Source organism: Mustela putorius, unplaced genomic scaffold, assembly GCF_011764305.1.
Source record: "Mustela putorius furo isolate JIRA1106 unplaced genomic scaffold, ASM1176430v1.1 tig00003834_pilon_pilon_pilon, whole genome shotgun sequence".
Lineage (NCBI taxonomy): Eukaryota > Metazoa > Chordata > Mammalia > Carnivora > Mustelidae > Mustela > Mustela putorius.
The window spans coordinates 89485138-89512224 of NW_025421987.1; the positions used below are offsets into that span (position 1 = coordinate 89485138).

The window sequence follows — 27087 nt, forward strand, 5'->3', positions numbered from 1 at the left end:
CCGGTGGTTCTCTCCCATTGGTTACAAAGCCATTCCTTGGCAGATTAGGACTCATTAAACAGATATTCTTTGATCATCATTCATTCAGTATGTATGTATTTGGTCCTTGTTACATGCTGGACATGGTGGGGAATGTATGGGAGAATAAGATGTGGTCACCTCCCTCCATGGTTTCACAATCTAATGACAGGGACATACACTTGAACGGAAAACCATGCCATGTGGCAAACACCCTAGAAGAAATACTGACCAGAGATGGTGTTGCATGTGTGTCTGTCTTCTCATGGAGACAGACTGCTCTGCATGTCTTCTATATCTCTGATGGAAAGTGGAAATGATGCTTGGGATCCCAGCTAACCAATAAATCAAGTCCTCGGAGGAGAATATTAACAATAGAATGAAAGCTTCAGGCTTAAGCTTCCTTGTAGCTAATTGGGAGCCCGCAAATGACGTGGGGGAAGGGACAGGAGGCTGCCTGTCCTCATGAGATACTGCTCACCTCATGAGAAGATTTCAGTCAGAGAGGAAGTTGGCAGGAAAATCCAGGTCTTCTTGAAGAAGAGGAAGAGAGAGAGGTGTGTCAACTAGAACGAGAAAGGCCCCACCCACAAACCTGTCCCTGACAGGTGGAGCTCCGCCCTGTAAACATCCTCAATCCTTTCATCGGACCCTTTGTTGGAGACAGGGCTCCTAACTTGCAGTCCACTCGGTGAGGCAGGGTTGAGACTCAGGGGGTGACAACCCAAGGGCACCCTTGTGTTGGGCATCAGCTGAGCCAACCACTCTCTGTGCTCTGTCCCCCCCTCATCAAAGAAGAGAAAGAAGAGCCTTGAGGGTCAGCCACAGCCTTGTCAGGTAAGACCAGCTGGCTTGTGCCGGGTTCTGCAAGGAGATGGGAATTTCTCTCTCTGTGTCAATTGCTCCTAGCCCCTTGCCTGGCTTCCTGGTCACTTCCACCACAGACAGGCTGTTCGTCTAGGCTTGCAGCTTACCTCGCCCATAGGAAAGTCCTGCCTTCATCCTTACTGCCCGGGATTGATGAGGTTTGTAGACCAGCATTCTTCCGCCTATAAAATTACTTGACATACTTATCTATATATTGATTTTGATCTCAACTGCCTTATAAAAGCAGTAGAATAGGTATAATTTCCTCTATTCAATGGCTTAGTGAACAGAGGCTTGGTGATTGGAAGTGATTTGTTCCAGGAAGATCAGCAGGCTAAGGCCAAGATTAGATTTGATTCCTCCTTCTCTCTTCCTCTTTTTTATTTATTTAAAGATTTTATTTATTTGACAGACAGAGATCACAAGCAGGCAGAGAGGCAGGCAGGGGTCAGGGGGAAGCAGGCCCTCACTGAGCAGAGAGTCCTACACCAGGCTCCATCCCAGGACGCTAGGATCATGACCTGAGCCGAAGGCAGAGGCTTTAACCCACTGAGCCACCCAGGCGTCCCTCTCTTCCTCTTTTGTATGACCCAGCAGGTCATATGTTATCTCAAAAAGCCACAAAAAGTGAAAGGGCTTCCTGCATGGTCCAATGAGAAACAAAAGGTGTTATTTCCTTACAGGCAGGTTGGGAGGGATATTTTTGAGCTCATCCGAGACAGATCTTATAATGCTATATAGGCTCCATCAGATAAGGCTGCTTCTAGAGAATAAATGAGAATTTGTATATAAAGAGGCCTTGCAAACCAAAAAGCGATATGCAAATGTGGGAAAATGGTTCCGTGGAGCCCGAAATATGCTCTCACTCTCTGTATGAGAAGGCTTGCATCTGGGGCTGGATGACACTCTCCTAATGTCAGCAGGAGCCTTATGAGGCACAGCTCACAAAAGCCCTGGGGAAATATTTAGCTTTTCCATCTTCCTGTGGTATGTGGAAAACAGATCTCAATGAGGGGGGAGGGAACACCCCCAAATCCTTTTCAAATTGACTCCTGCAATTTCCTCTCTTATGACAGCTATCATTATATCTCATTGTTCTATAGTTTTAAGAAAATCTCATCTTCAGTGATTATGTAGTTTATTTTTTAAGATGCTAATTTTAGCTATCATTTTCCCTTCATGCTCAAAAGGTTGTATCATTCTTAGTTGTGGAAGGAAATATTTTGTGCGTGTGTGTGTGTATGTGCGTGTGTTTGAGTTTGTTATGACAGTGCTGATATTCATCCCCATGAGCCCACCACAACACAGTGGGTTGCCATGCTACACCGTCTTTGGCAGACTTCTGTATATTCTTAGTGCCCGGCTGTAAGCATCTGGAAGAGTCACTTAATCAATTACCGTATTCAAAATGGAGAAACTGAAGCCCAGAAAGATGACATGATGTGCACAAGCCCACAAGGCCAGCAATCATTAAAGCTGTCAGTCAAACACACATTCCTACTTTTTCACTGCCCATGATGCATATGAATAGTGCCGGGATCCCTCAGCAGGAGGAGCTGTGTCATTAGGGGGATTGGACCCAGATGTCCTTTAAGATTCCTTTCAATGAAGCATGATACAGAACTTTGGCCTTTTCTTAGGACTTGATGGAAATATTATACCCTATAGAGAGTAGGGAAGTTTTCTAGAGAAGACTCTTTCCTTATTAACTTGGTTCTTTCCCAGTATTTGTTTCAGCCAAATTCCAGAACTGCTTTTTACATGTAGGGTTGGGAAATGTGCAAGGAGTGGCAGCATCTTCATTTTGTTCAGCCAGTCTAGATCTTTGTATCTTTTAGATATGAGAGGTGTCACCCAGTTTAACTGGTTGTCATGCTGATTGATCTTGATTCAGAATTATGGAGTTCAATGGCAGGGTTGAGGTCTAGAGTTCCTGTAATCCAGGGGCTGCAGACCAGTGGTCACAGGTGAGTCCAGCATTCAATTTGTTTTGTTTGTGGTGCAGTGGTAAACCAAACTGAACCTGTTGCAAGTATCTAACATCCAGGGAATTTCTTGTAAAAGTTCAGATATATCATTTTTAAGGAAGATTGGAAGATCTGGTTATAGTGGGTACAAATACCCACGTGGAAAACATATCAGCTGGGTCTGGGCAGCATGTGCTTCTTGTAGACAGAGCATGTATTCCTCAATCATTCACATGTCTGTGGGACCTGATTTTGGCTACCATGTATTTTCATTTGTCAGTGCTGGTCTCTTCTAATCTGTCATGGGCTCAAATCATTCTGTGTATCAGGGGAAACCTAGTTCCACACAATGATAGGCTAGACCACAGATCAATGTCACCAGGGAGGAGGTGAAATTAATTCTTTAGTCCTAACCTCTTATTATTTGTCAGGTAGGAAGAGAAATGATGACTTAGCAGAACATGCCATTGGCCCTGATACCAACCCAAGATATTAAACCAAATGTCAAAGCTCAGTGACTAGGAAGCTTAAGTATTCAGCTACTGACACGGTTGCAGCACAATCTCTGGATGCCCACAAGAGAAAAAAATGAAAAGCACAGGATAATACTCTTTACTCAATAGATCAATGTCACAAAAATAAGAAAAGAAATTATGATGTGTGATAGCACATAGAATACAACACAATGCTCCACATTCCCAAAGAATACAGAACAAATTGCTGAAATTCTGGACACTAGCCCAATAATACATTTTCCATAATCCATTCACTAATAAAATAATCATTTCTTGATCACTTATAGTGTGCATCATCCTAAGCTGGGGGATTTAAGGATAAAGAGCAAAGACGCTTCCCCAAAGGGGCTTACACAAATAACCACAATACAGGATAAAAAATAATAAATGCTACAAGAAGAAGAGTTTTTCTGAGTAAAGAGATATTCATGGAAACTATGTAGGTTGTCACCAGGATGGCTGTAAGGAAGAAATGGTATTTGACCTGGGCTTTGGACAGATAGAGGTAGGAAGAGTTTCTAGCAAAAGAAGAATTTAAATAAACTCATTCAGTGCTATCTGAAGTGTACTTGAGAGAGAGAGTATTCATTGTGGGTACATATAGGGCCAGTGGGAGGAGGGAGATTGAAGCTAGAAAGGTGGGTCTGTACTAGATCTTGGGTGCTGAGTGACAAGCTAAGGGCTTCAGAGGAGGCATAACGTGGTGGATTCAAGGAACATTAAAGGGTAAAGGTCCCCAAACAGACATTTAATCCAAGTACATGGCTACGCAAGTCCATACCTTGGCAGTGACAGAACATCCGTGTAGGTACCACTAAGTTTAGCTTTAGGTTTTTCGAAAAAAAACTAAGAGGCAAAAAACAGAACCGAACACTTTTAAACATGGTAGACCGTATCAGCTGCTTAGGGACCGAGGTATAGTGGTAATATACAGAAGAATTACAAAGATGGACTAAAATATTTTTTTAAATATGTTGAGAACTTGTAAGGAATACTCGGGGGGAAAAGGTAAAGATTTATTTATTTATTTATTTATTTTTTTAGAGCAAGTTTGTTCTTCTGGGTTATCTGAAAGTTGTAAAAGTGATGTGCATAAGTTCTTGTGAGATATAGAGTGTTATTTTTAGCTGATAAGCTTTTCCCTCTGGTCTGAAAAGCAATCACCCCCACCAAGAAGGTTCTTGGAAGTCCTACTCCTCAGCTCTTTCCTTAAAACATTGCTGGAGAACTCCGCAAATATTTGGAGACTTCATTGTGGTTTATAGCATTCCTGATGGTCTGAAGGGAAGGTTCTGGTCTTGTGAAGGACTCCACCAGTCACCAGAACAATGTTTCCACACATACCACAAGGTATTTGTGTAATTGACCAAACTGTTCTAATTTTCATGCACATGTTTGTCTGTGAGATTGGATCAGCATTGTACCCACATCTCAAAGGCCTGTGCTTGAAGGGAAGTACACAGATAATGTGCACAGAGATTCATTTAAAGATATCCGTTGAATATCTGTTCAATACAAACATCACTTCAAGTTTCATTCTTTCAAAACTATTTATTGAATATGGATTCTAGGGTTTGAGAAAACCTCTACAATGAACAAAAAGAAATAATCTCTGCCCCCAAGTAGCTTCCATGTCTCATGAGACAGATGTTGGAGCCTCTGCTTTCGGCTCGGGTCATGATCCCGGGGTCCTGGGATCAAGCCCCACATCGGGCTCTCTGCTCCACAGAGGAGCCTGCTTTCCTTCCTCTCTCTCTGCCTGCCTCTCTGCCTACTTGTGATCTTTGTCTGTCAAATAAAATAAAAAAAAAACACACAATATATGAGATATAGAAAAAAAATAGGGAAAGATACAGGAAGTCTTAGAGAGTTGAGATTTTGGAGAGGGTGCTTGAGGAGAAATAAGTTGTTATTTGAGTAAAGATCCTAATGATACAAGGGAATGTGTCATGTAAATAACTGGGCAAATTGTGGTCCACACATCTAGAGTAGCAAGGGTAAAGGTCCCCAAACAGAAGCATATCTGCCTGTCCCTTTAAAGTATATTGCAGAGAGTAGACTGAGCAGAAAAATCCTTAGAAATAAAGCTAGAAGGATGATGGCAGGGTGGGGAAGGGGACAGCAAAATGCAGGCCCTATAAGACACAATAAGGACTTTGACTTTCACTATGAGTAAAATGAGAGCCATTTGCAGATTTTTGGACAGAGGAATGATATGGTCTAACTTACCTTTCAAAGGAAGTCCTTGGTCTGTGTGTTGAGAATAGATGAGGGTGGGATAGGGAGAAGCCAGGCAGAAACAGGGGGTTCATAAAGGAGTTACTGCTATAATCTGGATAAATGATGTGGAAGCTTAGACAAGTTGGTAGTGGCAGAGATGAGGACATGTGTTTGCATCTTATGGTTGAGATGGATTGAATGGTGAATAATGGGACAGGAAGGAGCCAAGGATGGCTCCAAGGCTTTTTTTTTTATTTTTTTAAAGATTTTATTTATTTATTTGACAGACAAAGATCACAAGCAGGCAGAGAGGCAGGCAGAGAGAGAGAGAGAGGGAAGCAAGCTCCCCGCTGAGCAGAGAGCCCGATGTGGGACTCGATCCCAGGACCCCAAGATCATGACCTGAGCCGAAGGCAGCGGCTTAACGCACTGAGCCACCCAGGCGCCCGGCTCCAAGGCTTTTGATGAGCAACTGGTAGAAAGCTTTGTACCAGTACCAGTACTACTCTGCCTTCTGTCTGAGATGGAGAAGACCGTGGCAGGGACAAGTTTTGAAGGAACACTAGATTACTTTTAGACAGGTTAAGTTGGAGATGTGGATTAGTGAGTTTATATACAAATCTGAGATTCCATGAGGATATCTGAACTGAAGACAAAAGTCACCAATATATACATGATATTTACATCAATGAAATTAAATAAGATTATCAAAGGAGTTAGTATATACACACACACACACACACAAAAAAAAAAAAAAAAAAAGGAAGAAGAAGAGGAAAGAAAGAAACAAAGTAAGTGAGAGATTGAAGGGATGACCTGGATACTGCAAGACTTTGGGTTAGGGAGGTGAGAAGAACCCAGTCAACAGTGTACCAAAGGGAAAGGGGCATGGTGGGGGCAGTTCTAAAACAGTGGAGAGATCTTCACTGAAATTCTTTAGAATCCTCAGCACATGGTAATAATGAAGAGTATTTTTCATTTACATTTGCTATAGACAGTGTGTCCCTTTACCATCTGTACCTGGAGCAGACTACTCCTTCTACTCCCACCACCCACTACTTCTCTCTGGTTCCATGGGAACCAAGACAAAAGATGGAGAAGCAGCAGCTGGAGTGGTGGCCCACACTAAGTGAGCGCCATGCTCTCTGATCCAAGTGCAGAAGATTTTTGAGGAGAAGAGGGAGGCCAGATGGCACAGATGCTACTGAGAGGTGAAGGGAGAGGAGGTCAGAGATCTGAATACACAGAAAGCAGTATGGCTGGGTGGGTTCTGGAGAGAATGGAATAAGAGGAATTGGAGCTGATGAATACATATGTTCTTTCCAAGGAGCTCATTTGTAGAAGGACCCAGAGAAAATGGACACAAAGTGGAGGGGGAAAGAGGGAAGCATTTTCCCCCCCTTAAGGTGGGAGGCAATGATCAAAAAATACTTTTAGAGAGCTTATAAACTAACTGATACACATAAAGTATTTTCTTTTTTCTACCTCTGTGAAGCAGTCTTGGTAAAGGTAATCATCTTACCTTTTTTCAGGGAAGGAGAATAAGGCTCAGGGGGTTGAAGTCATCTGTCCCAAACCTCACAGCAATCTAATAAGAGATGGGACTCAAATATGGGCTCTGAAAATCAAATTCATTGTTCTTTTCTCTGCCACAGCCTCATACTACACAGATAATATCGGAGCCTTAGAATGCTCTATAAAGCTTTACGGAGCTTTGACTTGGTCATTGTTTAAGCCCCTTTCATACATCCCAGGGAATCTGGACTTCACAGCAGTGTGTCCTGAACTATAGGTGTGATTTAACCAGATGCGGGATGTCTGGGGCCTTGGGAGGGAACTCAGCATCTGTATCAGAGCAAGCTTGTCATATTTAGAAAGAATCTTCCAAGGATGGTCAACACAGGAATTTGTGTTGAACCATTTCCATGCTGGATCACAAGAATGCAATTTCTTGTCTTTTTCCTTTTTTTTTTTTGAGAATTCAATATGTAATACATCCTTAATGGTGTCTGCTACTTTCTTTCCACTTGAAGGTCATACATGATTAAAGCTCTTCCTGTTTATATGGAGCTCCAACCACAAGTTTCTGGGTCTTCAACCCTACATGGGTTCCAACTGGGATATTACTACTCTGTAATCAGAGATACATTGAAACCTATATTATTTGATCCATCCCAGAAAAGCACATGTCTGTTTGGTGTTTTGCTTCATATAAGAACTCTTAGATCCATATAGCTTCAGACAGCTCAGCATGACCCTGCACTGCCCCTAGAATTCTTCTTTGCACTTTGAGCAGATGCCTATCTAGATCTTTATCCAGCCATCTTATAATTATCTTTTAGCAGATCTGATTCTTTTATAGACAATTTACTCCTTAAGGGCAGAAATTTTATTTGCAGGTTTTCTTCTACTCTCCATTTGTCTGTCTTCCCCAGCACCATGGTTGGCACAGAAATGGTTCCCCAAAATATGTTTGAATTGATAAATTAAAACGAAGTATTTTGTACCATGCAGAGTTGCACCGTGAAGACTAATTTATATCACACAGGAAAAAAAAAAAGTAGAGTACTCAAGTTCAAGATATTCTTATATGCAGTTAGTAAGTTAGGCAAGTCAAACTTACAACTTTAGAAGCCAACTGGTGTGGTTCATGTGCCCTTTAGTCAGACATACCTAAGCCTGTATAACTGATAAGCCTATACTGAAAATTTTATACCATCATTACACACACCTGTAACTTTTAGTAGTGTTACTATAATCATTAAGAGCTGTTGACATTATGAACATTTGTTTGTTTATGCAATTAGTAAAATGAAGAATTCTTGTGGATCAGTAAGACCAAACACACACATCCCCCCCAACCTTTCAAACTCATAATTAAAAAAAAGCATTGCAAGATAAAGCAAATATAAGACTCATTTAAACCATTAATTGCAAAACATGTATTTTTTAAAATTACAAAATTCTCTCCTGACATGCAGGAAAATTGACTATATATATTTTTAAATTTTTTATTGAAATATAATTGACATGTAGCATTATATTAGTTTCAGGTTACAGTGTAATGAATAGGTACTTGCATATATTGTGAAATGATCACCATAATGCCTCTAGTTAATGTCTATTACGTTACATCAACGATGTAATGTACATCATTACAAGAGTCCTTCTTTCCTTGTGATGAGAACTTTTAAGATCTACCCTCTCAGCACCTTTCAAATATGCAACACAGTATTATTAATTGTAGTTACCATGCTGTATATTACATCCCAAGACTTATTTATCTTATAACTGGAAATCTTTACCTTTTGATCCGTTCCACCATTTTGCCCATCTGCCAATCTCTACCTCTGGCAGCTACCAATCTCTATCTATGAGCTTGTTTTTTTGTTTTCGCTTTAGATTGATTGGTTGATTGATTTCTTTCTCTCTCTCTCTTTCTTAGGTTTTACATATAAATTGTATTCAGATTCTACAGAGACTTAAATTTCACAACATTTCTGGGAGGGGTAACGTGGCCATATCTATCAAACACCTGAAATCTACAAACTCTTTGACCCAGCATTTCCATTTCTGCAATTTATACAAAGGAAAAATGTAAGGATCTTTTTTTTTTTTTTAAAGATTTATTTATTTGACAGACATCACAAGTAGGCAGAGGGGCAGGCAGAGAGAGAGAGAGGAGGAAGCAGGTTCCCAGCTGAGCAGAGAGCCCGACTCGGGGCTCGATCCCAGCACCCTGGGATCATCACCTGAGCCGAAGGCAGAGGCTTTAACCCACTGAGCCACCCAGGTGCCCCAAAATGTAAGGATCTTGAAAAGTTTTACCTGCAAGAATATTCAGTGCATAGTCATTAAAAAAGCAAGGTAAAGAAGCAGCAACACGAATAAGAAACAACACGAATAAGAAACAATAAGCAGCACGAATATTTGTTGAGTTAAATAAATAGTGGCAGAGTTAATAGAGTTAATATAATAGAGTTAAATAAATAGTTAAATATGATGGCATAACAAAGCCTTTATGGCCGCCAATATGCTACTGTGGGAAATTATTTATTAGCTGAATAGTTTAGTGCACTGACAGAAAACAGAGCATGAGGTTTGAGAGAATTTTGATCAACTTAGAGCTCTTATCACTAACTGTGTGACCCTGAGAAAATTCCTCAACTTTTCTGAGAGTCAGTGTCCTAATCTGTAAAATGAGGGTAACTCTGATACCTGGACCACAGGGCTGTGATGTTGAAATCAGCCAATGCAGTTAAAGCCAAGTGTTTGGCACCCAGTGTAATATTCAACATAGCAAGTACATGTACAATATATGCCTCAATATATGAAGCATAAAAGACAGCTTTTGAAACAATATTTACAGCATAACTTCATTTTGGAAGTAAAAAATGATACTATCTACAGATATAAATGGAAATCTTAAAAGACACACATGAAAATTTACTTTCATTTTCACTGCATGGTAGATTTAGGGGAAGATTCCTTTTCCTTTTGCTTTTATGTATGACCTACAATGTAATAAGAAATGTTAAATGGCTCCAAATGGTCATCAGTATCAATCCCTATAAATGAAAGTCTCTCAACACAGGACTTCTTTGCCTGTGTTACCACTGTTCGCCTCACTGTCAAGTCACCAAAATCTCTTCAAATCATTGTCATGGAAGCCATACGGGCTATGGTTGGTAGTGCTAGTCCGATTACCCATGGGTTCCCCTCGCTGCTCTACCCTTGTGCTCTGCCGTACCCCATGGGGTGTATCTAGTAAACATTTAGTAAGCATCCTTCTTTTGGGAGCGCTGGGGATGCTTACTGGGGTGGGGGAGGATACAAAGCAGCACAAAAGTTGGTTTCTGACCTAGAGGAATCTCTAGTGCCTCCAAAGGGAAGCGCACTTAGCTTATGTGCAGGTAATGCTTCATCTTGTTGAGAAGATCCACCTGTCTCAAGGGAGTTTGGATAGCTAGAGAAAGCTGTCTTAAGGTGGTAGGGTGGGGCTACGAGAGGGGCATTAAAAACAAGTGTATTTCCATGGCCTACAGGTAGAATGATCTCTGACTAGGATGGAGCCCTTCTAAGCTCCTTGTGTCACCACTACCTTTGATAAGATTTCTTGTGTGATGGCCTCTTTCTCCACCTGTTTTCTGAGGTCTTAGATGTTGAATCTTATATTTCAGTCAATTCCTTTTGTGCCCACACCGCCATGACTCTGACACGAGTCATCATTTGATAAACATCCTTGAAACATTAGTTTTCACATTTTGGGGGTCCTTGAGCGTAACTATAATGTATGTCTAATGCAAAAATAAAATTTAGAAAAGTTAGAAAAATGTAAAGAAGAAAGTAAAAATCAACCATAAGCCAGTCATGTGGAGATAATCATTCATAACATTTTGGTGCGTGTGTTTCTAATACATGTGTGGGTGATTTTTAATATAATATTTTTAATCTGCATTTCTGTTTCATAATAATATATCTTTTCATGTCAATTAATATTTGACTACAGCCTTATGCTGTGACATCTTTTACAACCTCCCCCTCCTAGAGAGAAGCTCACTTTAATGCTTCTGTATGTTAGTTTCTAGGACTTTTCTGTGCTTATTTAAATATATTTTAGGTTTTAAAAATAAAACCTAAGTCATATATAGCATTGGACCTGCTTTTTCACTTAACATTATTGTGTGAATTTTTATCCATCATGTAACTGTCTTAAAAATATGATTTCTAATGATTCCATTATATTCCACTAAGGGTGTGTACACATAGTTGATACAATAAATATCTTTAATTTTAAACCTATCTAATTTAGGATTGATGCTTAAATCATTACCCCTTCCATTATGGAAGGGGTAATGATATTTATATTTATTCAACTTCATACAAGAAGATCTAGTTTTGTTTCATCTTTGTAGTTATATAGCCAGTTGAAAAAGATGAAATCCTTTATTCTAAGATTAAATCCTCTCAATGGAAGCTTCCATTATGTGAATGGATCCAAGAAGTTATGGCTAGGTCCCTTCAGAGGGTGGAAAGGAGGCCATGAACCACAACATTGTGGTTGGTTGTGGTAGGAGAACAACTTGTCCTTGAATGGGTCAGGTGGGCAGGATGGAGGGCAGGATGAATGCCTAGGAAGGGCATCCTCTCCAAAGTGCCACCCTCACTATTTGGAGGGAACACATAATGAAACCAGGCAAGAAGTTCCCAACATTTGGTGTTTCTTGCTTGTTGAATTAAAAACCAAAACCAAGGGGCACCTGGATGGCTCAGTGGGTTAAAGCCTCTGCCTTCGGCTCAGGTGATGATCCCAGGGTCCTGGGATCGAGCCCCGCATCGGGCTCTCTGCTCTTCAGGGAGCCTTCTTCCTCCTCTCTCTCTGCCAACTTGTGATCTCTGTCTGTCAAGTGAATAAATAAAATCTTAAAAAAGAAAAAAGATTAAAAAAACCAAACAAACTAGTAACTTGTTCTTCTTATTGATTTCATATCCCTGGTTCTCTTAAAGATGCGACTCTATAAATCTATAACCAAGGACTAGTAAGTTTTGATTTGTACTGGGATGAAGATGATAAAAAGAAATGTATTCCATCTTGTTATTTTTGGTAGTTCATCTGCTTTGAAAATGGCCTTTTAGCTCTCTACTTCAGTTTAGAACTACATGCTCTGATCCCAACTGTTCAAGTGTCTCTAACATAGATTCTGTTGATCATTAGACTTCTAGCTTCCTTTTCCTGGAAATCTTTCAATAAAACTCTATTATAGTTTAGGTACTTTGTTAGGTCTTTAAACCATTAATTTCTCTCATTCTTATCCTGTCCTGCAAGGTAAATATTGAATCTATATACATTTGAAAAAATGGAAGCTAAGGATTTTAAAATTGCTACCCAACCTCAGGCAGCTGGTAAGTTGTGGGGTCTGGATTGAAGCCCAAACCTGTCTGACTCCAGAGATTTCTCTACTGTGCCAGTCTCTGTCCTGATACAGGAATTGCTTGCATGAAATAAATCAATTTATGTCTTTACTATTTCTTGTCTATTGTCTTGTGGAAGAGCTGGTTTAATTAACTCTCCAAACATTTGTGCCTTTGAGTTGCGGGTCAGTGATTTTGACACATCCCCCACAAAGCAGCACTTAAATCAAAAGCAAAGACATCTTCCAGGCTCCAGGAGAGGAAGCTAAGTTGTGTAACTTAGCCACTCCTACTGATTGGCCCAGCTCCCAAACAGGATTGCAGCTTGACAACTGAAAACAAACAAAAATGAAAGTTTTATAAATGTTGGGGGAGAATAAAAAGCATAAAAGGAAAAGAAAATAAGAACCTGTTCAATACCACATAAGTGAAGTCATCTCTGCTAAAAGAAATGATGTATTTCAGAGAGATGCACAGAGAATCATTGAGGAGTTAGCAGGTGTGAAGGAAATTCAGGGCTGTGTTTTGGGATATGGATTCCCTTGGCCAGGCATCTTCTCTTGACCTCTTCTCACGCTTTATAGGTTATAGTATGACTTCTAAGTCTGTTTGGCACAATGCAGTGGGTATGAAGAAAAGTATTTTATGCTTGGTTTCAAACTGATGTTTTAAAATCTGACCTATGTCAAGATCAGGTTGGTGTGGAAGGGTTCCCCTCAAGAGGCCCCTCCCTGCCGCTTCCCCAGGACACTCCTCCAAACGAGGGGCCTGCTGCTTCTTCTCCAACTCCACATCCCATGCTGTGACCTTTTGCTGGAAACCTGCAACTTCTGCCAAATTACTCTGTCCAGTCCACTTGTAAATAAGGGCTTTGTTCTCAGAGGATCTGCTTATTGGAAGTGTATTGGACTTATTTCTCTAAGACAAATATTTCTCCCACCTTTTTCCCTTACAGAATTTACATAACCGGTTTGTAACTTGTGGTCCACATAGTGATTTCATAACTCTTTGTGATAAAACTTGCCTAAGAGACAGTATCTTTGTCCATCTCTCACTTTCTTTCGATTTTATTTCCTCAATACAGCCTTTGCGTATCAGTGGGCAGACAAAAGTCATTGTCCAATAGACCAGCTATCTGTGTACAGAAAATAGTCTTTATCTGTGTATGATTTTTGGCCTTCTTCTGACTTTAATTTTGGGGAAATTTCTGAGGGCCAAATTTTGATGCATTTTCTGTAAAAAAACAGAATTTATTTTATCTCTGCCACTGAGTGCTGGAGAATAAGAGATCTGTGATGAAAATGTGTGTGCTTAATGAATCTTGGTGCACTGAGAAAATAAAATAAAGTTAAAAAAATGTGTGTGCTTAAAAAACCATTAAGTATTCAAATGTTTGGGCTAGAACTAATAATTCTTTTTCACTTCATCCTCTTTAAAATATTTTTATTGTAGAAAAATAGAAAATATAATTAAGGAAAAATATCTATAATCCCAGTATTAGAGAAAACCAATGTTAACATGTTTGTGGTTATCCTTGTAAACTTTCTTTTATACATAGCCATATTTTATTTGTATAAAAACTAAGATCACGCTCTGTCCTATTCTATAGTCTTTTTTAAAAAAAATGCCTAGATGTCTTTCTATTATATTTGTACTATGTTTATTATATTAGTTATATAATATTCTATCTAAACTATATTAGATATTATAAATAAATTATAAGTTAAACAGTAGTGCTATTTTAAAAAGGAGTTGGCATTGCCACTAGAACATGATGAATTTAAAATAGAGCTAGAGATATCAGTTATTTTTAAATGATATCTCTCTTTCTTTGTTCAGATATGTCAGCACAGCATCCAAAAATGTGCTTAATCTCAGTTTCTTTACCATGCAATCTAAATCTCTAGATACATACCATTATTAGTGAAACAAAGTAACAGTCTTAGAGACATCTATACTGGGTATGATACCGAACTACCATTAAGTAAGCTGCCTCCTACATTGAAGAGTCTACTTCTAATCACTTCCAAACAAAGAGTTGATTTCAACTACTCTCTAGCATTTTCAAATAATTTTATCCACTGCCTAGGCTTTGGTGCGAAAATTACTGTTTCTTAACAGAATTTCACAGTCCAACATTAATGGAATTTGGATCCTGACTTTCCTTATTTTGGGTGGGATGCAAGAGAAGAAGTGATGAATAATGTCAACAAGGGATGGTACTGGGTCTTAGAGATTGGCGCTAGCTCAATAAGAAGGGAAGACAACTACTCCGGCAACTAATATTGCATTGTAGGTTAACGAAGTACAATTTACATTAAAATAAAAAGAAGGGAAGATAGGACATCCTTCATGGATGTTATATTGAAATATATATTTATTTTGGAAAACGTCAAACAGTTCAGTGATCTCTTTAAACACCATGCAGGGTCATGACTGAAGGTCTAAAATGCAGAGATACTGCCAAACAGTAACACTGTACTCCAACCTACACTAAGTAATACTTACTTCAAAAGAGAAGCTCTCAAAGAGTGGCTACACTTATCCATTGACTTGAATTTCTCCATTCACAAATAGGACATATTATATAAGCCCCAGATGTTCTTTTACCAAGGTGATATTCTGAAGAGATACTCTAGAGGCAGGAAGTGTATATATGGATGACTCTGGCAAGCATCGGCATCAAATTGGGCTTCATTTTCTATCTGGTCTCCTGGCCTAGTTGGAATGGTTGCCTCCTAGGAAGATCTGGCACATCCCTCGTCTAAACACAGTGTCTCCTCACTATCATCCCCCGCATTTTGCCAGTAACTGCCTTCAGCAAGATAGGAGTCGCTTTCCCTAAAGGCTTTGGACATGATCACTTTCCCCTTGGCATCTTTTAGGGAATGGGAAAGCTACTGCTCAGACATTATTTTATTAACTCCTCTTTTTTCTGAGATAATATACTAATGGCTCTTCAAAAGATGTAAGATCAAGGTACTCTCATCATTTGGAAAGGACCTTCAAAACCTTTTCATTTGATCTTCACGAACAATCTCATAGACTAAGCGGGACAGGCATCTATAGGCAGATTTTCACAGATAAAGAAATTGAGAGGTATTATTACAACATATATGTGCACTTAACATATGAAGATGGCATTGCTGACAACACTTACAAATGACAGGCTTTATCCTTCCCTGGTCCATGTTCCTACACCCACTTGATTGCTTTGTGAGTGAAGTCATACATTTGCAGAAGGCTGAACATAACCAAACAGCATTCTTCCCCAGGAAGCCAGCCTTGATATACACCTTCCTAGAACCAAGGAACTGTGAATATCACCAGCAGCATTTTAATTTTCTCAATGCATTTACTAACTACTCTGTGTCATGCTGCTTATTAGTTCAACAGTAGATGTAGCAGAGGCCACACATAAACATACACTTATCCTTACTTTCTAATATTCTGGACTTATTTATGTGCATGTTATTTAGTTATGTACATATATAATTATATTCTCATAGGTACTAACATATTTTGTTTTCTTACTGAAATACAGAAAACAAAAAGGCCTTTTGTGGCAGATGTTATTATTCCTCATCTCCGACTCTTATCTAACTACAGCAAGCTAATATATATATATTTTTTTACTTCTTTTTTTTAAAAGATTTTATTTTATTTTTTGACAGAGAGAGATCACAGGTAGGTAGAGGCAGGCAGAAAGAGAGAGAGAGAAGCAGGCTCCCCGCTGAGCAGAGAGCCTGATGCAGGGCTCGATCCCAGGACCCTGAGATCATGGCCTGAGCTGAAGGCAGTGGCTTAACCTACTGAGCCACCCAGGTGCCCCAGTATGTATGTATATATATATATATATATATATATTTTTTTTTTTTACTTCTTATTCATTAGAATTCTGACCTGTCCACTCTTCTTAAATCATCTTATAAAGAATGTGAAGGTCCTTCTTGAAACAGAAATGTCCTCATTTCTCTATACCTGTATGATGGCCTTCATTATTTGGATAAGGGAATAATGCTTTGCTTTAGTTCTCTTGCCTTTTCGCTCTCTGGGCAGTGTTCTCTGGACCTACTTGGATCTTCTTGGCATCTTGTAGAACAAGCTGAATCCCAGGTGTTAACGTTCTTCCCTAGGAGGAGTGGAATTGGGTCAAAATTGCCTTAGGATGATATTACTCTAACACTTTCTTCTAGCAAGAAAAATATTGTGGCATTTGATGTCTTGTTTAGTATTCATCATTGGACTTCAATGTGTATTTCACTATTAAAACATGGATTGTCAGGGCGCCTGGGTGACTTAGTGGGTTAAAGCCTCTGCCTTTGGCTCAGGTCATGATCCCAGGGTCCTGGGATGGAGCCCTGCATCGGGCTGTCTGTTCAGCAGGGAGCCTGCTTCCCTCTCTCTCTGCCTGCTTCTCTGTCTACATGTAATCTCTGCCTGTCAAATAAATAAAATCTTTAAAAAAAAAATGGATTGTCTTTCAGTTATGGTGACCAACGAGATGAGAAGTTAACAGTATCTGTTTTTAAGACCAGGTTTTTAAGACCAGACTTCCCTATCTGGTCTTGTTCTACCCCTTTCAAGTGTCTGTTTCCAAATATTGCTCTTTGGTTTCAGGAAAAGCTCTCCTCTACTCCTTCCATTCCTAGACCGGCTTTCAGGAAAGGTGGTCATATTTGTCATCTACCTATCAGGGTAGTTTGAGGCAGAAGTGACTTTCTCCTTGCTCTGTCTCTGGTGGTGCAGATGTCTTCTGTGACATCGCTGTGGCTGAGCAAACTCTCCTGAACATAGGGTTAAGTATCCTGTGGGCATCCAAGAGGGCAAATGAGGCCGTGGTTCATTCCCTCCCAGAGCTCACAAACTACTCAGGGAGACCAATTACAGGCAATGACTAAAGAACTGGCTGATAAAAGATCATGGTCACAGGAGAGCACAGGAAAAACTGCATTTCCAAATTGCCGTTCCTGTGAAACTTATGGGAACTGGCAGTTTGGAGCCTGGTTCAGAATAAAGGGCTTCGAATCTTCTCTTTTCAGGTCTGATTCCATCACATCTGAGGAGAAAGACTCTCTAAGCTGAACCTCCTTTGCTTTTCTGTCATGGGTGCTCCATGGAATAAAGATATCTATGACTGATCCATTTGTTCAGCTAACACATGATGAATGTTGATTATGTGCTCTACTTGGTGCTAAGCATATCACAGTAAGAAAACTCTGTCCCCATCAACTATTTTATGTACTATTGAGGATAATGTGAACGTTAAGGGATAGCTGTGATATAGTGTGTCAAGTATTGTCATAATGATAAACACAGTCTACAAGGAGAAACAATGGAAAAGCACATAAGTTATGAGGCAAGATTGGACAGGGAAGCCTCTAGCTGCTTTCTAAGTTGAGACAAGAAAGGCAACGGGAGTTATCAGGGAAAGGAACTGAGAAGGAGCAGGGTGAATTTATGAGTCTAAAGGTAGAGGAGTGTGGCCGAAGCACAGGTTGTGAGTGCTGGGGTATAGCAGGGAAGATGGGAGAAGATGGAAAAGAAAACAGAGGGAAGACACTTGGTGAGACATGAGCCTCTATAGGTGAGTAGGAGTTCAGATCATGCCTGCCATACTCAGGAGCACCTACTTTATTTGGAGTGCCATGAAGAGTCATTGAAACTTAGTCGGCCAGTGACACAATCTGATTTGTATTTTAGAAAGAGTAGTCTTCCTGCTGTATGCTGCATGAATTTGAGAGCAAAGTATTAGAGAGAGAGCAGTTAGTGGACCTTTAAAATGATCCACAAGAGGTGACCATCAGGCCATGGCAATAGCAGTGGAGCATAATAGAGAATTCAGTAGATGTTGAGGAATTAAGAGCTATAGGACTAGAGGCCTGATGGCTAAGTATTGCGGAAGAAGAGAGAATCAGACGGACTTCTGGCCTGGCAGACTTTATAGCTGTGACCTCATTTACTGAGATTGGACTGAAAAGGAGGAATGAGTTTACGGGGGAGATATGAAGATGATGAGTTCCTCTTTGGATAAAATGAGTTTGGGGCACCTGGGTGGCTCAGTGGGTTAAAGCCTCTGCCTTTGGCTCAGGTCATGATCCCAGGGTCCTGGGATTGAGCTCCGCATCGGGCTTTCTGCTCAGTGAGGAGCCTGCTTCTCCCTTTCTCTGTCTCTGCCTGCCTCTCTGCCTACTTGTGATCTCTGTCAAGTAACTAAATAAAAATAAATTTAAAAAAAAAAAACTTTAAAAATGAGTTTGCAGTACCTGTGGATCAACAAAGGTGACCCAGTTGTTTAGATGGATTTGAGCTTGGGAGAGAGATCTGACTGGAGATACAGATTTGGGAGTCATAGACATACAGATTATGGCTAAACAGTAAGAATGATGGAGCTTGCTTACAGAGAACGTCCAGAGTGTGTTCTGGCAAGCACCAGCGTGTGAGACATGGGTGTGTGCTGTGCGTTTGTGGTGGGGTCTCCCTGAAAGAAATACATGCAGTGAACAAGCAAGTAGAAAGAACACTGGGAATGTGCAGTTCCAAGGGTCAGAAGGACACAAGAATTTCTAGAAGGATGATGTCATCAATCAACTGTGCTAAAGATGATCAAGAAGGATAAGGAATGGAAAGTATCTATTGCATTGTCACAAAAGCATCACTGAGAATATTTCAAAGGGACTGAAAAACAGATTTCTATGGGTTCAGGTGTGAATGAGATAAAATTAAATACAGACAGCATGGCTGGACCTTTTTTTTTTTTTTTTTTTAGAAGCTTGGTCATGAAAAACAAGACTCTTCACCTTCCTTATGCTTCTAAGGTCAAACGGAATAAATGTGCTCTTTTCCTCCTGGCTATCTGTTAGATATCTGAAGAGACTGCTTCAGTGTCCTCCATATTTTCTTTCATCTCAACTAAAATTCTCCAGTTCTTTTTATTGTTCCTCATGTTGGGGACCACAGTTGGTGGTCCCTCACTCTCTTCAGCATAAAGGGGAAGGTTATCTCACAGGCCATGGGTCAAGATGACCAGTCTGATCATGGAAATAGGGAGAATTTGAGAAGCATCGGTTGACATGGTAAAGTGTCCCTTTATTATTTCATTTAACAAATATTTTACCATGTGTCAGATAGACACCAGGAGCCCATCAGCGAGGAAACAATAATTTGTGTGGGCTTTAGAGGAGTGTCTTCAGGATAGCTCCTCAGAGATGAGCTTTATGGAGCCAAGAGAGAGTGAACCTCAGACTCTTGGAGAAAGGAGTCATCACAAGGAGTAGGTTTCTTTTCTTCGTAGGCCAGGAGTTGGGGGCAATAAGAACAGGAAAGAGGAGCCTGAAACCTTGCTCTTCCTCTAATTTGCTTTGTGACCTGAACTAAGTCACTCCTCTGAGCATCTGGTTTCTTATTTGTAAAATGAGGGTGTTGTCAGATATCTAAAATGTCTGGCAGTGCTCTTGGATTTCATCATTTGAAACCGACTGAATATTTACTTTGAGAAAAATAAATCCTGTCAATGTGCCATTACTATGGTATTTCTGGACCTATGTGGTAGTTACCTGGGTGTGTTTATTTTATGATCCTTCATTTATGATTTTTTGAATGCATGTCATACTTCAGTAAAAAATGTTTCTAATAAAAATGTCATTAAAATAATAAAGGATGCAGTTTTTTTTTGGGGGGGGGCGGTTGGAGAGAATGCTGTTGTCAGCATTTGGATAAATGTCTTTCCCCAAATTTCACAAAATCTTTATGTGAAAAGTCACAGTTGGCCCAGCAGGAAACCCAGGCTTGGGGGCGACTTCCTTCAACAAAGCTCCCAGCCAGGAACATTTGGTTGTGGAATGTGTGCTAGCACTGCTCCCTGGCACTGAGACTAATGCTGGGCAGGTAGTAATCCTGGTGACATAATCCACACACTCCTCTGGGATATCCCAATAACTGGGAAAGAGACTTGTTCTCATTTCTAAGCCTCATCACCATCTAGTCTCTGAATCAGTGGCTTCAAAATTAGGGAACCTATTTACTTTGGAGAGGGAAGAAAAGAGGCTGCGGTAGGCTGAATTGTTGCCCTTGGTTGATTCTTTTGAGTTCTCTGCTCCTTCCTTTTTCACTAGTATGTGGAAACCATATTTGAGGTCTTATAGTCCCCTTGAAGCACATTGTCCGGACCCGGCGTCTTTATTCTGGTCAAAGAATAAAGATTCTGTTCTTCTGGAGGGGATTGGAAGGTTGGTGATTTAGCCTTAATTATTCTTCTTCCCAGGATGAGAATTCCACCACTTTCTGTCCCCTCCCTGTCCTAAGCTCTTCACCATCAGGTCAATTGCAAATTTAGGACACCTCTGCTACTGTGTGAGATAAGTCATTACATGTGATTCCTGGCTTAATGGTTGGCTTATACGTTGGCCTCCTTCTGCTTTTTTAAGCACATCCCCAGCCATCTCCTCCCCAACTCACAAATCCTTGTACAGGTTTATATTAATAGCTACCTCCAGAATTTATCTTTGTGGGGGAACTCCATTTATTTGGGGTGCTGAAGGGGAGAACCTGAGTGACTTGGCTATGTGGATAAAACAGATATGTCCTGGGATGCCTGGGTGGCTCAGTTGGTTAAGCCACTGCATTCGGCTCAGGTCATGATCCCAGGGTCCTGGGATCAAGTCCCGCATCAGGCCCTCCGCTCAGCAGGAGCCTGCTTCTCTCTCTGTCTCTGCCTGCTTGCGTGCTTGTGCTCTCTCCCTATGACAAATAAATAAATAAAAATCTTAAAAAAAAAAAAAAAGAAAAGACAGATATGTCCTTCAAATAATAAACACACAAGGAAGAAATTGTTACTCTGGAAAGAAAGAAGACACAGATGAATGGTGCAAAGCTGGACTGTATGCAATGTGACTCACCCCTCCAGGACTTCTCTCAGTCCTTGGTGATGTTGTTAATCTCACAAAGCATCTGGGGCGAGTGAAACCACTACAGTGCCAGCCCTGATGCTGCATTTGGGTTGCCTGTGAGGGAGCTGTTCCAGCAGGGATGGAGGTGTGGTGACAGCAGAGAGGAGGTGTGAGGAAGACTTCAGACTCTCATCCTGCCAGAGAGTGGCAATTTTAAGCAAGTGTTACCAACTCCTCAAGGGGTGTGGGCTGGAGGTGGGCAGCTGGCATTTCAGTCACACACACCATATTACCTGCCATCTTTTGAACACAATGCTCTTCACACCTCACAGCTGTGCAAGGACTGGCCTTGCCCATCTCCAACATGCTGTTGGCTCTATGGCGCCTTTCTCTACAACTTTAACTTTCCACACTCTCAGCCCTTCCTCCGCACACCCCTGTTAATCCTGCCTTCTCTTTCCACAGTATTTGTGTGCATTCTCCTAGTGTGACTTGCTCACCAAAGTCTGTAATTATCTGCTAGATTGTGAGCTTCTCTGAGGAAAGACTGTGCAATGTGCTTCTATGTGTGTCTGTGTCTGTGCCTGTCCAGAAGATGTTTCTATCCATGTTGTGCCCAGGGCTTCATTCCTCAGCCCACCAACATTTACTGAGTACTCATGTATGAAGTATGAGGTCATGTGCCAGCAACAATAGATCTGACGGAAGCCTTGTCTTTCAAACTTAGACCTGACAGAGAAACAAGCAGGGTGCCCATTTAAGAACTTGTACTTGGTACCTGCTCTTTGTCATGCCCATGCCAACTTTGGGCTATAAAGATGAGTGCTTGGAGTTGCTCATGGCCCAGGAGTGAGGACAGGGATGTCGTGGGGATGACACAACAGCAAGATAAGTGCTACAAGTCAGGGACGCAAGCCCTACCATAACCTCACCTTGGAGACTAGTGGAAGTGTTTGTGGAATGTGTAAGAAAATTAATCTCAGGGAGTCACAAGGGATCTGTAGCCTCACAAATTTTTCTAGCCAATATCTTTGTCTTTATCAATTCTTTTCCATATACATTTTTGAAGAACCCCCTTTAAAAATTAGTATCTAGTGTGAGGGGCTCAGCAAATCTCTGCATGTTTTCCTTCTTATATGCAAGAAGACTTATTGGGGCCCTAGTGTGTCTCCAGCCCTGGCTTGAGTGAGGTGCCCAGGGTATGTCCCTAGTAGCTCTGGTCAATGTAGATAGCCATTTGCACTAGAGGGAAGTCAGAGGCCAAACACCCCAGAGTCTTCACAATGGGCACCCAAATTCATGACATGGCAATTCTCTTCCTCTGACCCTACAGACTGTGCATCACAGGGGAACTACCATGTTTGTGGGAGTCACATAGTGAAGATGAGATGGGGAAAACCATACATGAGCAACCTCTCCAAACTTAGATCTAGAATATTGTGGGCACTGGAGAAAAGTCCAAATCTTGTAGCACTGTTGAGCTGGAAGGAAACTTGGGTATAATCACTCAAACAGTTTTCAAACTTTCACATAGTGTTCTCTCCACATGAAAGCTTCAGAGAAGATCCAAAACCAGAGAAGTGGAAAATTTTTGATTGAAATGAGTTACTCATGTATGCAAACCATGAAGTCTGGCCGCTCACTTTTGTTGACAAGGACTCTATGGTACAGAAAGAAGAGGGACTTCCCTAGGGTTACCCAGTGAGTGAGTGGGGATGCCTTCTTCATGCCAGACCTGTGTTTCTCCCACCCCCTTGGCCTTGAATGAGCACAAGGCCCTGCCCGCCAGGGGGGCCCAGCTGGGATTGAAGAGACCCTGCATCCATTCAACTTTCCCCCAGGATATAAGCAGACCTGCTGGCACATTATCACTAATGTACAAAATGTGAAATTGTGAAGGCCTGTTTGCCAATTCTCTTATCTCCGCTGGCACAGAGAAGGGCTCGTTGGAGTTCTGCGGTGTTAGAGTATTGTTTCTCCACCTCACATCCCTTGGCTGTTCTCACAGAGACTCAGGAAAGGCTGCGCATATAAATTCACATAAATTACCTTTACAAAATGTCAGAATTAAAAGTGGATTTTTATTTTGGGGATGTGCCTCAAGCTTGTTAACCCCTTCTAGTGGGTACATGTGTCACCATCAGAAAAGCAGCTGATTTCTTCAAAAGCAAGGTAAGCCACAGGAACTTACACCCACGCTCCCTCCCCAGCCGCGCGCTACCTCATTGGCAGAGGTGGCAGTTCTTGTCAGAAAACTATGGACTTTCCTAAGCTCCTGGCTGGCCCACAGATAATCCTCTGGAAATAGTATTTTTAATCTGGTGGCCACCATAACTTCACTCTTTATCACTTCTTTTTTTTTTTTTTTTTGAGTTTATTTTTTTTTTTTTAATTTTTTATTTTTTATAAATATCACTTCTTCTTAATTGACTTGACTGGTCAAGTTCAGAAGAGACACAGAACCCACCTGGGCCTCAATTTCCTCATTGACAAAATGTGGAGGCTAGCACAGATGTGTGTTTCCTAACTAGGCATTGTCTGCCCAAAGATCCAGAAAGGTGGTAAGGGGGATACTTAAATAGCTATTAAAATTTCAAAAGCTTTACGGAAATCACAAGGCACCTGTAATAGGGTTACATAGAGTTAAAATCAATCCCATGGAGACTTCCGGAGTTACATGGGAGAAGCCAGGGCAAGTAAAGAAAGTAAGGGAGAAACAGCTGTGCAGGCTTGCCAGGAGGCAGAGAAGGTGAGGATCCAAGACTTCCTAAAAGAAGATGGAAAAATGGGAAAGATAGTGCTGGAGAGTGGCATGGATGGGCCTTGAAAAAAGGTCTACCATGAAACAGCCTGAGTTTTACTGCTATTTATTTTACTGGTATCTCTGTGATACTTTTTATCATGTCTGTCCTATTATTTATTAAACTTTTGTGAGAAGGAAAAAGTCCCCAAACTCCCCCTTTCTTTGCCTCTGGTTGGAGTTGTGGCCACTCAGTGTGGCCAGCTACTTCTTTCAAGCTGACCAGAAATTTTCAGCATAGTTCTTTATACACTTTTCTAGAAAACTTTATTGGGGTCAACTCTTCAGGATGTCTCTTTGATTTTAATAAAGAAAAAAACAATTATCTTAAGATTGCACAGTTTTTCCACAGGACAGAAAGACAGAAATCTTTCAGTACATAGTGGAGGAGAATCTTCCAGAATAAGGAGTTTGGAGGCACTGGAAAGGGTGGGGAATGTTTCTAGATCTGATAGTTTATTAGAATGGAATGGAATATTTCCAGAAATATTAAGGAGCCAGTGTCAGTAGTAGGATGGAGCTTTGATTCGGGGTCACATTATCATTTCCATGACACTAAAACTCTTTTGTCTTTATGGGCCTCTCCACCATAACATTGTCAATATTAAAACTTACATTTCTATGTCATTAAATAGTGTCGTTAAATCAAAACATTTCTTTTGACCATAAAAACTGTCTTTTCTTTTCTTTTTTTTTTTTAAATATTTTATTTATTTATTTGACAGAGATCACAAGTAGGCAGAGAGGCAGGCAGAGAGAGAGGAGGAAGCAGACCCCCCACAGAGCAGAGAGCCCGATGTGGGGCTCCATCCTAGGACCCTGGGATCATGACCCAAGCCGAAGGCAGAGGCTTTAACCCACTGAGCCACCCAGGCGCTCCTCTTTTCTGATATTAAAATAAATTGACATGTTTCCTGAGCCTCTAAAAGGTTTGTGGACCATAGGCACTGTGCCTGTCATACTTAACAGATAAATCAACCTGATGCGAGGTAGAGGAGAAAGCTTTAGCTCCTGGGGTTGGGTGCTGGGTACCTGCTGGGGATGCAGGAAAAGTTGCTTCCTGGGAGTTTTATCTCCCAGCCCAGAGCAAAGCAGAGATGACTGACTGAGACATTCGGCAAAAGTGTTTCCAATTGATCAACATGTAAATTTGGTAACTGTATCTCGGTTTCTCTTCTAGGTGCTCCAACTTGAAGCAGTGAGCAAGAATCTGAAGTCCTGTTTTGATTCTATTTAGCTACTTGGGTGAGGCCCTCACCTGAGTGTTCCAAAGTTTGCAAAATGAAGGAGTTGCACTAGACATTGATTTTCCAGCCACAATTTATGCCCCATGTGCTTCTGAAATACTATCAGAAAAGATCGTAGAGAGATAGATGAAAGCATGTATATAGTGAGGCAGGTATACTTAGGTGAGGACCCAGAAATAAGTTATTTACTGCAATACTGTATTAAATTTAGCTCTGAATTTGCTGGCAGCTGAAAAATATAGAAGACTTATCATCTAATTGAAGGAAGAATTGCGCAGGTTATTTACTTTAGATATTTACTTGGCATTACATTGAAGGTCATGCAGAAGATATGATCACTAGTTGACCTTCGAGGTAGCTAGCCTCAGGGCAGCTGGAAAATTCTCCCCCATCCCCTGCCCTTGAAATGTACATTCCACCCACTATTCCCACAGTGGGAACCACAGCTGAGGAGAGACAGGACACAGCTGAGAGAGAGAGAAAGGAAAAGAGAGTGAAGGTGTTGCTGAGACCATATTGACCTTATATATGATGGAATCCAAGTATGTCCTGTGTACGAACTTTGAAGATTATGAAAAATCTTCAAAAAAAAAAAAAAAAAGGCAGGGAACCTGGGTGGCTCAGTGGGTTAAGTGTCTGCCTTCAGCTCAGGTCATGATCTCAGGGTCCTGGAATGGAGCCCCATATCGGACTCTCTGCTCAGTGGGGAGCCTGCTTCTAACCCTTTCCCTCTGCATGCTGCTGTCCCTGCTTGTGCTCTCTCTTTGACAAATAAATAAATAAGCAAGCAAATAAATAAATCTATCTTTAAAAAGTAAGTAAACTTTTACGGTTCTAGCGGGCACATGTAGAGAGGTGCCTGTTTTGAAGCACCAAAGACAGCTCACATTAAGTTCTCTTGCCTGTTAAACCGGCCACCTACTGCTCTTTGTCTGATCTCTCCTTGCCCTCTGTGTTGGGGGACGGCTTCATATTATATCAGAACATCTCCAGAATTCGCAAATCAACATATTTACTAAACATTGTATGTTTTATTACAAAAGCAGCACTAACACAATTTAATTTTTTTTAAAGCAAAAAAAAAAAAATCACTTTCAATTCAATTACCTCAATAAATCTAAGTATTTTTCTTATGGTCTTTATCAATGTAAAAAATTATTCAAATCATCCTATCTAGAGAAAATCTTTTTTTGCTTTTTTTTTTTTTTTTCCACCTAGGAAGATACGTCCTTCACTTCCTTGCTCTGGCAGTGGTTATGCATGTTATTTTAAATGTCTGCAGGCTATCAATTGGACAGACTTTGCAACTGTCGGTGTTTACTTGATTTCTATTTCATTACCTCCCACAATAAGCAATTAATATGACTCCCTTTTGCTCATTGGAATGAGATCAGGTCAAAAAGCATGGACTTCTTTTCTAAGCCTTGACCTTACTTCCCTTAGAAATTGTGTGATTTGAGTACTAAATGCTAAAACTTAAGATTCCATGGAGTGTTAGAGAATAAGGATCTTTTTAAATTATAAATGGCCCCGAATGGGTCTGTCACAAGGCATGCTTTATCCATGTGAAGCAGCAAAAACATTTGAATTTGTCTGGATTTGTTTTTAGTATTAATACGCTTTTAATATTTCAATGTCCACTATTCAGGCAGA

The 27087-nt window shown here is 40.7% G+C and overlaps 1 protein-coding gene across 1 annotated transcript in view; it reads left to right on the forward strand.

The window, feature by feature from the left end:
- The first annotated feature begins 638 nt into the window (after positions 1–638).
- The window catches only part of TPRG1 (tumor protein p63 regulated 1), a 154899-nt gene continuing 128450 nt past the window's right edge, over positions 639–27087 (forward strand). Inside the window, exon 1 of the mRNA XM_004745248.3 lies at positions 639–855. The gene's annotated coding sequence lies outside the window, so the exon portion shown is untranslated. The remainder of the gene's footprint in view (positions 856–27087) is intronic.